We start from the raw sequence: 16,095 nt of genomic DNA on the forward strand, positions 1-16,095 counted from the left end.
CAGTAATAAACAGACCTAGAGGAAGACCGAAAATAAGATGGGAAGATTAACTGCGAGAGGATATATCCAATATGGAAATTTGAGGCTGGAGAGAAAAAATACAGAATAGGAAAGAATGGAAACAGATCACAGAGAAAGCAAAAAACACGAAAATCTATAAAGGATAATGAAGAGGGCTTATGCGGACCAATCCGCCGCATGAAATGGATTAAAAGAGCTCATGAACCTGAGCGACCTATACTCTACTAGAGTGACCGGTCTATATAAATATAATTAATTAATCAATCAATTATGTTAATTATCATAATGATAATCAACTGATTGACCTTCGAATGAGGGCTGTTGTTATTTGATGGTTGTTAAGGGGACTTAATTATAATCAACTTCTTGATTAGCGTTCGAACAACCGGCCCCACGAAAAACAAAAAAATTGTAAAAAAAATTGGATTTATGCGCATTATGAACAATACCATAAACATACATAGCGAATCAAAATATCCATTAAAAAAACACTTGACACATTTGACATGTACTCAGAGGTCATTATTATAATGTAAAAATAAAATATTTTGTACATTCTTTCCCAGCCGACTTCTTCGCTCTGAAATTAATTGTCCAGGTTTTGAGAATAGTCGTCTTCTAATCATAACATAACATTCCTGCGTTGCGGCGCCTACAGTAATATCGAATATCGAATACAAACTTTTTAAAAATGTGTCACCTTAGCTAATAGAAAATAATACTTAATAAATATAATAAGTAATTAATTTTTTTTCAATATTAGCTTTCTAGGAATCCAAACACCAGAAATCTAATCAGTATACATAATATTATAGTAAGACTATTATGTATTGTTTATGCTGACTGTGCTATGAGGTCACTCAGCTAAACAAAATTTGCCGAAACAGCGCGGCTATTATTTAAAAGTATCATAAGATAATGATACGAGACAAAAGTAATACACATAATGCCGGATATTGTGTAAACCAAATACCGAAATATTATTTTACGATTAACGATATACACTTCTCCAAAAAATTAACGAACCATCTTAAAAACGGGTCATTTTTATTGTCTCAAATTTCCTAAACCTGTTGTCCGATTAAAGTGTTTTTTTTTAATATGTTGTCTTATTCTTTATTAATATTGCTGTAATAATATTGTTGCTAGAAAGGTCAATTATTGTCATTGTATACCGGGTGGCATATACGTAAACTGCAGACGCACAAGGCATGGGCGAACGATTCGGCTTTTTCCGATTAGCGGGTAGTAGAGTGCAGACGTACTTAGCCTTTATACGTCTGCTGTTTACTACGATTGATCGTGATGCCAATATACGTCTACAATTATTTAAGCCTGTTTAAAAAATGTAAACAAAACACAGTATATATTCGTATTATCAACGTTTTTAATAATTATCTTTATGTACAAATATCGAATTTTACGAATTCGGAAAGGAGGAAGACCCAACCCTTCGGTCCTAACTTAACTTTCGGGTATTAGAGTGTAGCGCACTCTACTACCCGCTAATCGGAAAAAGCCGAATCGTTCGCCCATGCCTTGTGCGTCTGCAGTTTACATATTTGCTACCGGGTGTACCAATCAAACTGTATTTTTTCTCACTCTGTGGAATATTCTAGCATTATTCAAGCATGCAATAGCATACTGAAATTAAAACCAACTATAGCCTCATATTTTCATAATATTATGATTTTTTATTCATTCACTTATATTGGATAATAAAAAGTTAGGTACTTTTTTAACTAGCCATGTTTTTCATTAATACAGGATGTTTTTAAATAAGTACATATGGCAAACTTTAATGGGTAATTCTGCACGAAAAAGTACTGACAGTTTGCTTCATACACGTTTATTTTATAAATGCTTCGTTTCCCAAATAGGGGGTGTTGAAATTTTTCTTACAAACTGACGATTTATTTATTGCTCTAAAACCGGGTGAGATATGCAAATGAAATTTTGTGGATTTTAAGAGGTAGTTTTAACTTTAGTTAGTTAGAACATAGGCAGGTATCACTTAGATCGTGGGTTTAAACCCCACCCGGTGTCAGTTGTTTAGATATATATTAATTTGGCTAGTCTTTACTATGACTATGATATTCAAGCTTAAAATGTACCTCTCTGTTACGTTGTTCTAAGATATGAAATAGGCTAATGGGCAACTGCGACACTTGCAAGACTCTTGCTGCAAGACCAAGACCAAGACCAGGTGTACTGGCGCAAGACCAAGACCAAGACTGTCTAAGTTTTGTCTTAGTCTTGCATTTGGGCAACACTAATTGAGACTATGAACTGGCCACCAATACGTTCTATTGCAAGTCCCGTAATTCATCTTAAAGTGTCGTTGTGTCAGAAAAATACGTCTTCTGTTTTCGTATATTTATGTATTCTCAATAGTAAAATAACGCTTTCCTACCGCCAACATCAAACATATTCCGTAATATTTTATTTACGATATTTCTGGACTATATTTTACATAAAAAACATACTGTACACATATCTCTCGACTAGATTACGGGCAACCTTAGTCATGAGTTTTGAATGAGAAAAAAATTCCACTCTCAGTATATGAATAATTCATGTCGTATAGTAAGTGGTGGAAATGGATTTTGCGAAACATCTTTTGTTTCGCGTGAAAAGGAAAATATGTCGAGTCACCATACGACGTTTCACTAATGTGATTAAAAATTAAGAGTTTCGAGATGAATTCCTTGAAAAATATGTTTATGCCATAAATTATTACTATGCTTTGTATTTCTAAATTCTACAATTAATTATTAATAGTAGTAAACTTTGTTTCTAGGACTTTTCGTCGTCTTCCTCGTTTTACGAGAGATGTCGCTGTTTTGCGTCTCAAAGGTAGAATCATTGCATCGCGGCGTTTTCCCTTAGACAGGCAGGCTGTTGATATTTGGTTTAGAGTTGTGACAGAATAGCTCCACTGAGGACGCATAAGAAAATAGCTATCTGGAGATGGTGGTCCAACTCTGGATCAAATAAAAACAAAAACTGCCTTATCCTTTTTCATCTTTACTCAGATTTGAGTACCTGAAACTGTCCTTTTCCTAGTTGGGATGGAAAAAACCTTCCGGTTTAAACCTAAAACCGGTTTTTTTACTTCGCAATAACCGGTTTTGCTGGTTGTTTTTTGTCTCGGCTATAACCGGTTTTTTATTTTTATAGTAAAAACCGGTTATTAGGTTTTTACGGTGATTAGGATTAGGTTAAGTATTATTTTGGATTCCAATCATAATTATTATTCTCAAGTAATTATTCCAAACAAAACCATAATTCAAATTTTATTTTATTTCATAAAATACAGATGCAAACTGAAAGTGCAATCTCACATCAGCCAGAAACAATTATTAAGTTTTTTTATAATATTTCCTTGAAAAGCTATTTGTAATCATAATATTTACATAAGAAATGATCTGGTTGAATTAGACGTAAACATCATCTATTTTTTAAACTTAACTCTTGACATTGAAAGTGGGTGAATGACTTTTTCTGATTACCAAAAATAATGCTCTGACTATGATTATCGAATTACTGATTACGAATACGAATCTCCAAGAATTTCCCTACGTTCTCAAAACGATACACTCATACAGGAAGTATTAAATGAGTTAAAATGTACCTATTCTACAAACATACAAACGTGTTAAAAGTAATACATGTTCTTTCGATAGTACTAATTTTGATCATATTGATATCGAGTCGAATGGACTATCGCAAACTAAAGTGTATTGTAAATGCAACTTTGTAACCTATTGGATTAAAAAAACCGAAAAGAGGTTTTTCCAAAAACCGAAATCCGGTTTTTCCAAAAACCGGTTTTTTTGGCCGGTTATAACCGCCAGGTTAAACCGTAAGCAAAAAAAACGGTATAGCCGAAAACCGGTGTTTTGTCAAAAACCGCCATCCCTATTTCCTAGATAAAATGAATGTAAATACGTGACCGTGTCCTTTATTTACTTTCTTTTATATTCGTCGTCTCTGTGCTTATATATTGTCAAAGCCAGAGATACGGGATGCAGCCAGAAAGCAGTTTCTTTTAACGAAAAGTCTTGGATTTAAAATATTGTTTATTATTTTAATTTCTATTATTTTAATTGTTTAAATGTAGTAAACTTTGTATCTAGGGTTTTCCGTCGTCTTCCTCGTTTTACGAGAGATGTCGCTGTTTTGCGTGTCAAAGGTGGAATCATTGCATCGCGGTGTTTTCCCTTAAATAGGCAGGCTGTTGATATTTTTTTTAGAGTTGTGACTGCATAGCTCCACTGAGAACGCATAAGATGCAAAAATAGCTATCTGGAGATGGTGGTCCAACTCTGGATCAATTAAAAACAAAAACTGCCTTTTCCTTTAATTTATAATAAATTACAATAGATATATAAAAATAAATAGTTCATTCAATGAGGGCATTTGGCTTCAAATTCCGTTCTAATAGACCAGGCACTTAGAGCAAAAACATTTTTGCACTGTGTTCGGGAGTAAGTCAGAAAAAAGTCTACAATATAAAAATTAGTTGAAATACATAATTGCATATAAAATGCATCAAAAAGTGCGTAGTCACATCAAAATTAGTATATTCAGGTCCAGATTTTATTAATTGGGGTTTTTGGGGTCGTTGAACATGAACACGTCAACAGGACCGACCTCCGGAGCACCTGGTGCCCAGGATTACTGCTAAGGCACGTCATATGAAGTTTCAAGGGGTTTTAGCGCTAAATTGATGCAAACAAATTACTCGGGATTTTGGGGGTCACTAAATATGAATACTCCATCAGAACTAAACCCCGGAGCACCTGGTGCCTAAGGTAACTGCTAAGGCACGTCACCTGGAGTTTCGAGGCTTTTCACTACTAAATTGGTGTAAACAGATTACTGTGGGGTTACTGCGGTTTTTTATATCCCCGAGTACTCTGTTTGCATTTACTTGTTGTCGAAAAGCCTCAAAATTGGAAAGGAAACGTGCATAGCAGTATATTAATTTAGCCAACTATTTACCAGAATTTAAATAGATCGTTTTCCTTCTACAATACCGTTTATTTTAGTATTATTATTCCTATGCTCAAAAAGAGTATAGAAATAATAATAACAAATCCAAAAAAACAATGCATTGTTTTTTGACAAAACATTTGATTTTTTTATTACTGTGCCATAAAAACTGTCAGAGATATCACTACTTGTTAGGTTGATAGCGCAAGTATCACCTTTCTGGTGTCCTTTAACCATTTGCCTTTTAAAAAGTAAAGATTTTGAATGTATTTGATCAATGTGAATTTACAATACTTCAGATTTTCTTTAAAGTTGTTTTTCAATGTTTACGGTATCTTTACAATGAACGGAGTTTTTGCAAAAAAAAACTAACAGGAATGAATGACAGTGGCGACAGTTATACAGGGTGTCCCGAAAAGATTGGTCATAAATTATACCACAGATTCTGGGGTCAAAAATAGGTTGATTGAATATCACTTACCTATATACAAAAGTGCACACAAAAAAAGTTACAGCTCTTTGAAGTTACAAAAAAAAATCGAATTTTTTTCATATATCGAAAACTCTTAGAGATTTTTTATTTAAAATGGACATGTGGCATTCTTATGGCAGCAACATCTTAAAAAAAATAAAGTGAAATTTGTGCACCCCATAAAAATTTTATGGTTGTTTTGTTCCCTTAAACCCCCCAAATTTTGTGTACGTTCCAATTAATTCATTATTGTGATAGCATTAGTTAGACACAACGTTTTTAAAGCTTTTTTGCCTCTTATTACTTTTTCGATAAGCCAGTGTTTATCGACATATTTTGAATATTTGTCGAATCTACCACATATCTGTATACTGTATATGGTTAAGTACGATTATAGAGACCTCTTAATAATCTGAAAATTTATTTTAATTTAGATTTTTAGGTATATTTGAAAAAGAAGCCACATCTCGATAAAAGGTGACTTGTCAAAAAAAAACACTAAGAGGCAAAAAAGTTTTAAAACACTGTGTTCAACTAATGGTACCACGATAATAGTTTAATTGGAACGTACACAAATATTTCGGGGGTTTAAAGGAACAAAACCTCCATAAAATTTTTATGTGAATATATTAAAAAAGAAGCCGCATCTCGACAAAAACTGGCTTATCGAAAAAATATTAAGAGGCAGAAAAGTTTTAAAAACGTTGTGTCTAACTAATGCTATCACAAAAATGAATTAATTTGAACGTACACAAAAGTTTGGGGGGTTTAAGGGAACAAAACCTCCATAAAATTTTTATGGGGCGGACATATTTTATATTTTAATTTAGATTTTTAGGTATATTTTAAAAAAGAAGCCACATCTCGATAAAAGCTGACTTGTCAAAAAAAACACTAAGAGGCAAAAAAGTTTTAAAAACACTGTGTTCGACTAATGGTACCACGATAATAGTTTAATTGGAGCGTACACAAATATTTGGAGGGTTTAAAGGAACAAAACCTCCATAAAATTTTTATGTAAATATATTAAAAAACAAGCCGCATCTCGATAAAAACTGGCTTATCGAAAAAATACTAAGAGGCAGAAAAGTTTTAAAAACGTTGTGTCTAACTAATGCTATCACAAAAATGAATTAATTTGGATGTACACAAAAGTTTGGGGGGGTTTAAGGGAACAAAACCCCCATAAAATTTTTATGGGGCGGACAAACTTCACTATAATTTTGTTTTAAGATGATCCTACCATAAGAATGATACATGTCTATTTTCAATAAAAAAAACTCTAATAGTTTTCGATATATTGAAAAAAATCGATTTTCATTTTGTAACGTCAAAGGGCTGTAACTTTTTTTATGAGCATATTTGTACTAAGGTAAGTTAGGTTTAATCGACCTATTTTTGACCCCAAAATGTGTGGTATAATTTATGACCAGTCTTTTCGGGACACCCTGTATAGATTAGACTCGTGAAATGTCCAAAATAATTTACATATTTTTCTATACATCTGTTGCTTTTGTACAAAAAATTACAAAAAGATAATTTTTATTGGAAATATCAAAAAACTATAATGTCATGTAAATAAAGATATAAAAAAGGTGATATGTATGTTCAAATGTGTTGTTTATTTTTTTTTATAAAGATATAGGTTTGTATTTAAGGCTTGAAAAACGAAAAAACGTCAAATAACATTGATCCAAAATACCGATTTAAAGTTGATTGAAATTAGATATTAAATTCATTAAAATGTTAGAGTTAAATTATTCAGACCATCAACAATAATGTCATAAAGTACGAAAATACGTTTATCGCCAACCGTCACTAAAGTCATCCCTTATTGTACTCATTTGCGGCAGCGGCGGTAAAGTAACTCTTTATTGTACTGAAAGAAGAAGCACATTACCTGCCGCAAATATTAATCAAGTTAACCGAGATTTAATGTAAGTGGTCGATGGCAGTAATCGATTATTTATTTGGGTCTAATCAAAATTTATTTACTTTAATAATTATTAAAAATATTGTACAAATTTTACGTTACTACTAATTATATTTATGTCAAAAAGTGAAATTCAGAAAAGGAAGTCATATGTCATTACAACCATGAAATTTCGTCTAAAATTAAAAAAATCTTATATTGTAAATTTTAAATAAGTGTTAAAAATAAAAGCACGTTCCACTTCAGGAATTAATCTTGATGATATGTCAAAGTGTTCACTAATATAACTGTACAAAAATAATTTTATGTATTTATTACTACAGTCGATTCGCTGATCTGAGACACAACTGTTTACACTACAATCACAATAAAAATGCACTCAAAATAAACAAGCACGAGGAGCACTCCCAAATCATGATTTGGGAGTGCTCCTAGAACATCCAACATGTCTTGGTTTGTTCATTTCTACATAGTTGCATATTTCAAACACTTGCAAGTTTATGCAATGAAAAATTCAACAAAATATGACTATCTGTTAATGTGTTTATGGTTGGCGATAAAAAATTTTATGCACCACGTCAGTACTCTTTATCAAACTTGTCTGTTACTCGCTTCGCTCATTTCGCTCGCTCTGCTTCTATTAATATTAGACTCGTTCGATGAAGAGTCACTTTACTGACTTTTTACATAAATAACTATTATTTTTATCTTCATCAAATACTATTAAACCTAAAAAGTACTTTGATTTACGTTACAACTAATTTTATTGAATTTTGGCAATAAGTGGTAGTTTTCACTCCTAAAAAAATAATAAGCAAATATTTTATCAGCATAAGGTAAACTTTGACATTAGAAGTTGAGTAGAGCCTGTCTCCAAGATTTTATTAAAATAGATTCATTAAATACCATATAGAATGCCATATAATATTTTCCATACATTGACGAGTAAAATACTTTCCAGTTTGTTTTTTATTTGTGTGGTATTAAGGCAATAGTTTTAATATAAGTTTATCTGAAAATAAAAATGAGATAAGAAGAAGAAGAGGATCAAAAAACGGAACCAAGAAATAAAACATGCAGCGATTAAAGAAACAGGGATAAGTATAACAAATATACTATCCAAGAAAAACAGAAGACAACAAAAAATGTAGAGCTAAGCCAGCAGCGAAAAAAAAAATTATTTTAAAGCAAAAAATATTAAAAAAAAATGGTTACATAATTAAAAATATTCCTCTTTTTATAGTGTTTCCACATTTTTTTCAGAGATTTTCTACCTAAAGTCTCAAAACTTGTTGATTATTGTTTTTCTCTCTGATGTCATTTTTCCTTAAACTGAATTATGGTCCACTGACATTATTTAGGTCGGACCTTATACATTTTATCCTTTATACATTTTTAATGTTGCGTTTCCTAGCCCAGATGACAGTCAATTTCATATCTTTTAAGATAAAATGACCCGACAACCTGTCCTTTCCCTAATCCAAAACCAGTGCCGGACCGTATAGTTTCACAGGGATATATTAAACAACTGAATTTTTTTGAAAAACATTTGCAAGAGATTGTTTGACGACAAGAGACGCTTTTTTTTTCACGCCGAATGTATACCTAGATTGATTTTTGTAAAATGGAAACATCTCCAAAATACGTTGTTAGTAGAAAAATAAAATGTAAATGAGATGTTTATTATTGTGAGAATTCAGAGGATTTTATGGATTGATTTCTTTACAAAAAATTATCTTAGATACAATTCGACCAACACCGAACTATTGGCTTCCCATTCTGAGTCACATTCCACCGCCGAAGCTAAGAAAAAGTCATTTTCTTCTCAGAAAATGTCGAAAAATCACGGCTAACCAACCAACTACCCATCCACCATGATAAGCTTGATATCGAAATGAACAGATTGCGCTCCAGATACTCTCCATTGCTAAGGGCCGCTTCCTTACATCAGTAAAATTTGGACCTCACCAACGCTTGGAGAAGACAATGGAAGAACGACTCACCACAGGAAGCACAGCAAATGGCCTGTATCGATCAGAAACCGTCAGGCTTTGAACTGCTCTGCAATACATGGACAACGCTAAACAGAATAAGAACAGATAGCGGCAGATGTGCTGACAGCTTTCATAGATGGGGAACAGCCCTTACCCCTGAGTGTGACTGTGGTTCGCAATGACAGACCGTCCGTCACATTGTTGAAGAATACCCCCGAAGGCGGTTCCCCGGAATTTTCGAAGAGTTCCTTAATGCGACCGAAAATGTTTTACATTAAATTAATAAATTAGATGTTCGTTTGTACCTACTTCATGTAACGTTTTATATAAATTTTTCTATTATGTTTTCTTATTTAGTCGTCCAAACTTGATCGAGGACGGTTGTAGATAAAACAATTACTGTTATCAATTTACCATTTAAAGCTAATTATACCTTAATGGACTTGAAATATTAAAAATAAATCTGGTGTAGTGATACAAAACAGATTTTATATAATTTAAATCAACCAAATTAATTATTTCAAAACAAATTAAATAATAAAAATAAAGTATATTAATATTAGTGATGGCGATTGTGTCAAAAATGTGTTGTGAATTTTATTTTTGGAATCCACCAATCAAGGTAACACCTTATACTAATATTAATATTTAAATCAAAATGTCGAACGGATATAATCAGTATCCATTTCCATACCCTTAATGTCCAACATCTAGCCAAATGAACCTCAGCGACCAAAACTTAACAGTTCAACAACTAGGATATTTTCCACAACAAATGCAAATGGGACCACATCCTGCATCACAAATTCAGCAAAATTTCGCTCCAAGCCAGCCAAACCAGCCAATGCAGTTATATCAACCTCAATACCAGTATTCAGTCCAAAGTACATTACCACAATATCAACCCCCATCCACATCCAAAGCAAATGATGAAGAATGGCAAATAGTTCCAAATAAAAAACGTGGGAGAACCAGTCCGGAACAACATTCCAAACTTAAACAAACCAAAATAGATAACTACTGGCTTAACACACCAACAGCAAATAAATTTAATGTATTAATTAATGAAGAGACACAAGAAGCAGATACTGAAGAGGAAAAAAAACAGGAAGAGAAGCCCCCACCAATATTTATTGCCGGTGTTAAAAACATCCAACCATTAAACGAACTACTAAACACTATAGCCAAAGATAAACATTTAATCAGAGTGTTGAATGAAGAACAAGTCAAGGTACAGGCGCAAACAATTGAAATATACGACAGTATAATAAAAGCACTTGATGAGAAAAAAACCGAATATCATACATATCGTAAGAAGCAAGATAAACCCTTTAGAGTAGTGATTCGCCATCTTCATCCTACAGTGAATATACAAGAAATCAAAAAAGAAATAGAGAGCCAAGGACATATAGTTCTACAAATAACGAATATACTACAAAGAATTACAAAAAAACCCCTACCACTATTTTTTGTGGACTTAAAAATGCAAGATAATAATAAAGAAATTTATAAGATGGAATATTTACTCAACGCAAAAATTGATGTCGAAGCCCCAAGGCTAAAAAGAGAATTAGTACAATGTACCAGATGTCAAAGATATGGTCACACAAAAAATTTCTGCTATCATCAATACAGGTGTCTAAAATGTGCTCTTAATCACAAAACAGCTGATTGCCCTAACAAAATTAGATCTGATCTAGTAAAGTGTGTACTTTGCGGTAATAACCACCCAGCGAATTACAGAGGATGCAGTGTACATAAACAACTGCAAGAAGCAAGATTTCCAACCTTAAGAAAGAAAGAGTCACCGAATCAACTACAAAACCAACAGCTACCAGTGGCTACAACAAATATAAGTACAACACAAAGACCTACATATGCTCAAATGGTAAATACCAACCAACAAGATATTACAATGGTCACTCAGGCAAATGACATGCAGGAGTTAAAGAATATGATGAAAGGGCTTATGGAACAAATGAGCACCATGCTAAACTTATTAACAACACTTGTCTCAAAAATGAACTAATGGCTAATACACTAAAATTTGCCATATGGAATGCTAATGGCTTGACACAACACAAACATGAGTTTTATGCATTTATAGTTAATCACCAATTAGACATAATACTGATTTCAGAAACACACTTCACGAAAAAAAGTTTCATAAAATTTCACAACTATAAAATATATCACACAACCCATCCAGATGGAACTGCACATGGTGGGACAGCAATCATTATAAGAAACAACATCAAACATTACCAGACAACTCACTATCAAAAAGCACATATTCAGGCCACAAATGTAGCTGTAGAAGACTGGACAGGACCTATAACTTTTTCAGCTATATATTGTCCACCAAAACATTCAATTAAACAACCAGAATTTAAAACCTTTTTTGATACACTTGGACCTAGGTTTATTTGTGGCGGAGACTACAATTCAAAACATCTAATGTGGGGATCTAGACTTATTAATACCAAAGGCCGTGAACTACAAAAAGAAATACTAATAGATAATCTGAACATAGTAACCACAAGGGGGCCAACATACTGGCCTACAGACCCTGCGAAAATTCCAGATCTCCTCGATTTTGCTATAGTGAGAGGAATAAATGAAAAATACTTTAAACCAAAGTCTTGTTACGATTTATCCTCTGACCATTCACCTGTTATCATAACTGTAAGCAAAAACATAACAAAAATAGAAAGGAGCTGTATATTGCACAACAACAAAACAAATTTGAGTTATTTTAGATATCAAGTAAATAATCAAATCAATTTAGACATCCCACTAAAGACCGATAAACAAATCGAACATGCAGTAGAACATTTTAACACAGTTTTACAGGAAGCAGCATGGAACTCAACACCATTACCTACAAATCGACATATGAACAAACACTGTTCCAATACAATACATGAAAAAATAATTGAGAAAAGAAGACTCAGAAAACAATGGCAATTATCAAGATCACCTCAAAGTAAAACAAACCTCAATAAAGCACAAAAGACCTAAAAAAAAATGATAATAGCAGAAAAAAATGCAAGCTTCCAGGAATACCTACAAAAACTAGATGCAACTCAAGCTACTGACTACTCGTTATGGAAGGCTACAAGGACTCTACGAAGGCAGAACTATACAGTCCCACCACTAAGAACACAAACAGGACAATGGGCGAGAAGTACTCTAGAAAAGGCCGAAACATTTGCGACACACCTTAAAAAGGTCTTTACACCAAATGAGGTAAATTACTCACTACAAACTGAAGAAGAAATTATTTCGATACTCGCAAAACCTTATCAACTAGAACTTCCTGAAAAAGGATTCACAAAAAATGAGGTAAAAAATATTATACAACACAACATCGATCCAAAAAAGGCTCCAGGATACGACCTGATTACAGGAAAAACTCTTCAGCAACTCCCAGAGAAAGGCTTCCAATTTCTGACACAGTTATTTAACTCTATAATGAGACTAGGTAATTTCCCATCACAGTGGAAACTAGCACAAATAACAATGATACTAAAGCCAGGAAAAGAACCAGAAAATGTACAGTCCTACCGTCCTATTAGTCTTCTTCCCGTGGTATCCAAAATTTTTGAAAAGCTGACACTTACTAAGCTAATGCCTATACTAGAAAACAAAAAACTAATACCACCACACCAATTTGGGTTTATAAAACAACATTTAACAATACAACAGGTACATAGAATTGTAGAGAGAATCAACGAGGACTTTGAAAATAATAGGTACTGCTCGGCGGTATTTCTGGACGTAAGTCAGGCATTTGATAAAGTCTGGTATAAAGGCCTATTATGTAAACTAAAACAGAATTTACCTACAAATTACTATATACTCTTAAAGTCGTATATCACCAACAGAAACTTCCAGGTAAAGTATGAGAATGAATACACAAACATACAACAAATTCTCGCTGGGGTGCCCCAATGAAGTGTACTAGGACCTATATTATACCTTATATTCACTGCTGACTTACCGACAGATACACATATTACTACAGCCACATTTGCGGATGATACGGCAATACTATCATCGAACAAAAATCCCAAAATAGCCTCAGAAATCTTACAAAATAATCTAAATAAAATTCAACAATGGATGACAAAATGGAGAGTCAAAATTAATGAAAACAAATCGCTACACCTAACATTTACCACGCGTAGGGAAACATGTCCGGCTGTATACTTAAACGGTAAAGGAATCCCACAAGGGGATGAAGTCAAATATCTAGGTATGTACTTGGACAGAAGATTAAACTGGAGGAAGCATATATTTACTAAGCGAAAACAACTGGGTCATAAGTTAAGAACCATATATTGGCTGTTGGGCAAAAAATCAAAACTATCAACGGAAAATAAAATATTAATCTACAAATCCATCCTAAAACCAGTGTGGACTGATGGGATAGAATTATGGGGAACCGCCGCACATTCCAACATTGAAATCATACAAAGATTTCAGTCCAAAATATTGAGATCAATACTAGGAGTTCCATGGTTCATAACCAATGAAGCCATCCATTGGGACGCCGGACTACCATACGTCAAATATGACATCAAAAAGTGCGCGAAAAAATATACAGAAAAACTTAAAGTACATCCAAACGTGTTAGCAAAAAATTTAGTGAATAAACCGCGTACTGTTCGTAGGTTAAAACGAAAAGCTCCGTTAGAGTTAAGTGAACAATAGGTACTAAATTAATGTGTACAAGTTTATGTCAGAAATAGTCAGTGTTGTAGGCTAAGTTTTAAAAAAGGGGTGCATCACTGGATGCCTCCCTACATGTCATTCCTAATTATTGTCAGTCCTATTACTTATTGTCTGTTATCTACCTACACATTTAGGTTTAGATTGTATAGATAGATTGTAATAAATGTGGGGTTAATAAAAAAAAATTATGTTTTCTTATTGTATCTACCCCATACGATAAATAAATAAAATAAAATAAATTTACAGAAAATAAAATGCGTTAAATTTTAAAGTAAAGGTAATCTAAAGAAAAAAATATGTACAAAATAGCAATGAACTCATAAAAAGCTTACTTCTTTAAGACACGTTTCTAAGACGTCTTTATGACTCCAGACGATTCCAGATTTGTGCCTGCATTTATAAACCTACTGAGACATTTTTTAGAAATATTCGAAACACCTCACGATCTAAATAACATCGATGATACTCCACACATATCATCCATAGATCAACAAGAATTTGAAAATATATGCCAAATTCTTCTTCTTTTTCTTCAACATATGTTCGTCCCTGCTGGATATAGGCCTCTTCCATTTGTTTCTCTTGGTAATTTTCATCCACTGTTTGCCCGCGACTTTTCTCTCTTGGTCCCTAGTTTGTTAATCTCTGTGGCTATTTTTCGGGATTATCTCGGGCAACATGCCCGACTCATTGCCACTTGAGCCTTGCGATACCTACTGTAACATTAGAAATTTCTGTTCTTCCAGGAATGTCGATATTTCGAACCCTGTCTCTCAAACTTATTCCCAGCATGACCCTCTTCATCGCTCTTTGGGTTGTACTGAGCTGCTCTAAGGTTTTCTTTGTAAAGGCCATGGTCTCCAGTCCTTATTATTATGTCCATCCAAATGCCAAATAAGTAAGTTTAACTCTCCAGAACTTTACAAATTCCCCGTAACTGTATGATACATCTTTCGCCGAACATTATGCACAATCTGACAAAAATACTCACGAATTACTTGGATGAACACCACGAAGCACAGATGCTATCGAAAAGTAAGCTGGAACTCATCTGGAACAATATTACAGGAGATACAGAAGATGGACAATAACACATATCTCGAAAAAAACCCAACAAATACTCTTTCCATACTAAAACAATAGCGGCATATATACAAAAACAAAACAAAAATGGACCTGAGGGTGTTAAGAGATTGACTCCTATTCGGCAAGTAGATTCAGTACCCACGAGTACTGTTTACCAGAATACTACACTGCAGACAGGATCTGACAGCAACTTTTAATAGGTATTCCGGTGGTGTGGTTGACGGAATTAATAAAAAATAAGTGTAGCAACGAACAGTAATATATTTATTTATTTTGGGTAAACAAGCGATGTTTTGCTCATATCTCGAAAGAGGGTTGTTTGTTAGCGCGAGCGAGGGTGTGTCTGCATCGTTCACATACTGTGTAGAGACTGACTTTCGGACCACCAACTATTATGTCAACTGGTTTTGCGGTTTTGCGATAATGGCCAGAAAGGGCCATAAATTACTGCATCTGCCTTTTAAAAGATAAGAACCTTTTTGTATTTTAAAAAATTGACATAAAATTTGGCGGTCTCATATCGTAATCCATAAGTGTTTCCTTAAAAAAAATCAATGATTTTATAAAATCTTTTTAGGGATACATTTTGGTTTCTCGAAATCAACGGCCCTTGTTGGCATATGGTTTGTATATTACATGTGAGTTTTAAATGACCAATGTTGTTTCGTTTTGAGTTATTAAAAATTAAAAAAATAAAATTAGCAAAAATAGTAATTAAAGCGTATCGCTCTATAGGTAAGAAAAATAATCGGCCTTCTCAACACTCTATGTGAAAAGTTTAGAAGCACCTCAGCTAAGATACTTACAGGTACACACATACAAAACGTACATACAGCCTTGGATTAAGAACAGAG

The sequence above is a fragment of the Diabrotica virgifera genome, chromosome 2, assembly GCF_917563875.1.
Source record: "Diabrotica virgifera virgifera chromosome 2, PGI_DIABVI_V3a".
NCBI lineage: Eukaryota > Metazoa > Arthropoda > Insecta > Coleoptera > Chrysomelidae > Diabrotica > Diabrotica virgifera.